This window comes from Hylobates moloch, unplaced genomic scaffold (assembly GCF_009828535.3).
Source record: "Hylobates moloch isolate HMO894 unplaced genomic scaffold, HMol_V3 SCAFFOLD_12, whole genome shotgun sequence".
Classification (NCBI taxonomy): domain Eukaryota; kingdom Metazoa; phylum Chordata; class Mammalia; order Primates; family Hylobatidae; genus Hylobates; species Hylobates moloch.
The window spans coordinates 77,130,672-77,135,514 of record NW_026652287.1 but is presented as its reverse complement, the minus strand read 5'-3'; the positions used below and the strand labels follow the sequence as shown (position 1 = coordinate 77,135,514).

The 4,843-nt window shown below is 41.3% G+C and overlaps 1 non-coding gene across 1 annotated transcript; it reads left to right on the top strand.

Annotated features, from left to right (window-relative positions):
* Nucleotides 1-915: 915 nt before the first annotated feature.
* Nucleotides 916-1,015, top strand: LOC116479812 (small nucleolar RNA U13). Its single transcript, XR_004251116.1, has one exon. It is a non-coding gene; the product is annotated as a small nucleolar RNA U13 (small nucleolar RNA).
* The last annotated feature ends 3,828 nt before the right edge of the window (nucleotides 1,016-4,843 follow it).

Here is a 4,843-nt window from a genome sequence, read left to right as displayed (position 1 = left end):
AGCAATGAATTGGACAAATACCCCTTATGTCATTCAACCAGGGCAAGAAATGCAGTAAAGGAGAAATGTAAATCAGTTGCTCAGACAGTCATAGTCACACCATGACTGTTATGCTTAGCCTATAATAAGGATGAAAAATGAGATCACCATTCCATTTGTCTTCAAAAATTTCTTCTTCTCCCTTGAACATATAATATTCTGACGACTTTACTGCACAAAAAAAAAAAACAATGCATGCTTTTTTATCCTCACTCAATAATGTGCTCAAAGAGGGTGTGCAATTAGAGACAGACAGGCAGCAATAAGTAGTAATAAGGGGAGTGAGCTTTTATTCATTCAAGATGTTAAAGAAAAGACTGACTAGGTTTTAAGACTATGTTGACTTGGAAAATTTTTTTCAATGATGCAGGAATCTATTTAAAGTAGTGGAGTATATCTGAGAATTTTCTATTGTAACTGTACCAAGAAGCGATTGTACAAAACAAGTTCCACTTTTGTTTATAGGGAGAGATATCTTTTACTGAGATATTTTGAGAAGACACTTTATGTTCTGCATGTCTAAGCAGTGCAGGTATTAGGTGGCATGATTCATGAGTATAACATTATCTTGAATAAGGCTTCACTGTTCTGTATTCCACTTATGCCTTCCCTAGAAGAGACAATAGAATGCCCAATAAAGCTTGAATCAATAGAGTAAAGCAAATTAGCACTGGCAAAATGCCTGCTTGTCATTGTTTCAGAAGTGGATTTAAAGCTTTAAGATACTTACTGTGTCTACATTTTGATAAATTCCACTCACAATCATATATTTTACTAGTTTGGGCCCGCCCCAGTGTTATCTTTAAACTTCAAGAATAGAATTTGAATTGCACTATTCAACATAAGAAATAAGTATATAAGAACATCAGTATCTAGATCCTTTTGTGGTTCATAAGCATGATGATTGGGTTTCCACATTCTTGTGAGATGGGCCTCCCTCAAACCTTGTGATGATGTCAGCACATTACCCTTGATGTGTGAAAAGAAAAAAGAATGTAAGGAGCTCCTAGCCCCAGCGACACAGAAGACGGGTGATTTCAGCATTTCTGCTTGAGGTACCGGTTTCATCTCACTAGGGAGTGCCTAACAGTGGGTGCAGGACAGTCGGTGAAGCGCACTGTGCACAAGCCAAAGCAGGGCAAGGCATTGCCTCACTCAGGAAGCGCAAGGGGTCAGGGAGTTCCCTTTCCTAGTCAAAGAAAGGGGAAACAGACGGCACCTGGAATATCGGGTCAGTTCCATCCTAATACTGCGCTTTTCCAACGGGCCTGGAAAACGGCACACTAGGAGATTGTGTCCCGCACCTGGCGCGGCTCGTGATTGCCACACAATCTGAGATAAACTGCAAGGCGGCACGAGGCTGGGGAGGGCCTAGGTAAACAAAGCAGCCAGGAAGCTCGAACTGGGTGGAGCCCACCACAGCTCAAGGAGGCCTGCCTGCCTCTGTAGGCTCCACCTCTGGGGGCAGGGCACAGACAAACAAAAACTCAGCAAGAACCTCCACAGACTTAAATGTCCCTGTCTGACTGACAGCTTTGAAGAGAGGAGTGGTTCTCCCAGCACGCAGCTGGAGATCTGAGAACGGACAGACTGCCTCCTAAAGTGGGTCCCTCACCCCTGAGCAGCCTAACTGGGAGGCACCCCCCCAGTAGGGACAGACTGACACCTCATTCAACCGGGTACTCCTCTGAGACAAAACTTTCAGAGGAACTATCAGACAGCTGAATTTGTGGTCTCACGAAAATCCGCTGTTCTGCAGCCACCGCTGCTGACACCCAGCCAAACAGGGTCTGGAGTGGACCTCTAGTAAACTCCAACAGACCTGCAGCTGAGGGTCCTGTCTGGTAGAAGGAAAACTAACAAACAGAAAGGACATCCACACCAAAAACCCATCTGTGCATCACCATCATCAAAGACAAAAAGTAGATAAAACCACAAAGATGGGGAAAAAAACAGAGCAAAAAAACTGGAAACTCTAAAAAACAGAGCACCTCTCCTCCTCCAAAGGAACGCAGTTCCTCACCAGCAACGGAACAAAGCTGGATGGAGGATGACTTTGATGAGTTGAGAGAAGAAGGCTTCAGACGATCAAACTACTCTGAGCTACGAGAGGAAATTCAAAACAATAGCAAAGAAGTTAAAAACTTCGAAAAAAAATTAGAAGAATGGATAACTAGAATAACCAATGGAGAGAAGGGCTTAAAGGAGCTGATGGAGCTGAAAGCCAAGTTTCGAGAACTACGCGAAGATTGCAGAAGCCTCGGTAGCAGATGCGATCAACTGGAAGAAAGGGTATCGCTGATGGAAGATGAAATGAATGAAATGAAGCGAGAAGGGAAGTTTAGAGAAAAAAGAATAAAAAGAAATGAACAAAGCCTCCAAGAAATTTGGGACTATGTGAAAAGACCAAACCTACGTCTGATTGGTGTACCTGAAAATGATGGGGAGAATGGAACCAAGTTGGAAAACACTCTGCAAGATATTATCCAGGAGAACTTCCCCAATCTAGCAAGGCAGGCCAGCATTCAGATCCAGGAAATACAGAGAACACCACAAAGATACTCCTCGAGAAGGGCAACTCCAAGACACATAATTGTCAGATTCACCAAAGTTGAAATGAAGGAAAAAATGTTAAGGGCAGCAAGAGAGAAAGGTCGGGTTACCCACAAAGGGAAGCCCATCAGACTAACAGCTGATCTCTCAGCAGAAACTCTACAAGCCAGAAGAGAGTGGGGGCCGATATTCAACATTCTTAAAGAAAAGAATTTTCAACCCAGAATTTCCTATCCCGCCAAACTGGAAATAAAATACTTTACAGACAAGCAAACGCTGAGTGATTTTGTCACCACCAGGCCTGCCCTAAAAGAGCTCCTGAAGGAAGCACTAAACATGGAAAGGAACAACCGGTACCAGCCACTGCAAAAACATGCCAAATTGTAAAGACCATCGAGGCTAGGAAGAAACTATAGCAACTAACGAGCAAAATAACCAACTAACATCATAATGACAGGATCAGATTCACACATAACAATATTAACGTTAAATGTAAATGGGCTAAATGCTCCAATCAAAAGACACAGACTGGCAAACTGGATAAGGAGTCAGGACCCATCAGTGTGCTGTATTCAGGAAACCCATCTCACGTGCAGAGACACACATAGACTCAAAATAAAGGGATGGAGGAAGATCTATCAAGCAAATGGAAAACAAAAAAGGGCAGGGGTTGCAATCCTAGTCTCTGATAAAATAGACTTTAAACCAACAAAGATCAAAAGAGACAAAGAAGGCCATTACATAATGGTAAAGGGATCAATTCAACAAGAAGAGCTAACTATCCTAAATATATATGCACCCAACACAGGAGCACACAGATTCATAAAGCAAGTCCTCAGTGACCTACAAAGGGACTTAAACTCCCACACAATAATAATGGGAGATTTTAACACCCCACTGTCAGCATTAGACAGATCAACGAGACAGAAAGTTAACAAGGATATCCAGGAATTGAACTCAGCTCTACATAAAGTGGACCTAATAGACATCTACAGAACTCTCCACCCCAAGTCAACAGAATATACATTTTTTTCAGCACCACACCACACCTATTCCAAAATTGACCACATAGTTGGAAGTAAAGCTCTCCTCAGCAAATGTAAAATAACAGAAATTATAACAAACTGTCTCTCAGACCACAGTGCAATCAAACTAGAACTCAGGATTAAGAAACTCACTCAAAACCGCTCAACTACATGGAAACTGAACAACCTGCTCCTGAATGACTATTGGGTACATAATGAAATGAAGGCAGAAATAAAGATGTTCTTTGAAATCAACGAGAAAAAAGACACAACATACCAGAATCTCTGGGACACATTCAAAGCAGTGTGTAGAGGGAAATTTATAGCACTAAATGCCCACAAGAGAAAGCAGGAAAGATCCAAAATTGACACCCTAACATCACAATTAAAAGAACTAGAAAAGCAAGAGCAAACACATTCAAAAGCTAGCAGAAGGCTAGAAATAACTAAAATCAGAGCAGAACTGAAGGAAATAGAGACACAAAAAACCCTTCAAAAAATTAATGAATCCAGGAGCTGGTTTTTTGAAAAGATCAACAAAATTGATGGACCGCTAGCAAGACTAATAAAGAAGAAAAGAGAGAAGAATCATATAGATGCAATAAAAAACGAAAAAGGGGATATCACCACCGATCCCACAGAAATACAATCTACCATCAGAGAATACTACAAACACCTCTATGCAAATAAACTAGAAAATCTAGAAGAAATGGATAAATTCCTCGACAAATACACCCTCCCAAGACTAAACCAGGAAGAAGTTGAATCTCTGAATAGACCAATAACAGGTTCTGAAATTGTGGCAATAATCAATAGCTTACCAACCAAAAAGAGTCCAGGACCTGATGGATTCACAGCTGAATTCTACCAGAGGTACAAGGAGGAACTGGTACCATTCCTTCTGAAACTATTCCAATCGATAGAAAAAGAGGGAATCCTCCCTAACATATTTTATGAAGCCAGCATCGTGCTGATACCAAAACCTGGCAGAGACATAACCAAAAAAGAGAATTTCAGACCAATATCCTTGATGAACATTGATGCAAAAATCCTCAATAAAATACTGGCAAACCGAATCCAGCAGCACATCAAAAAGCTTATCCACCATGATCAAGTGGGCTTCATCCCTGGGATGCAAGGCTGGTTCAACATATGCAAATCAATAAATATAATCCAGCATATAAACAGAACCAAAGACAAAAACCACATGATTATCTCAATAGATG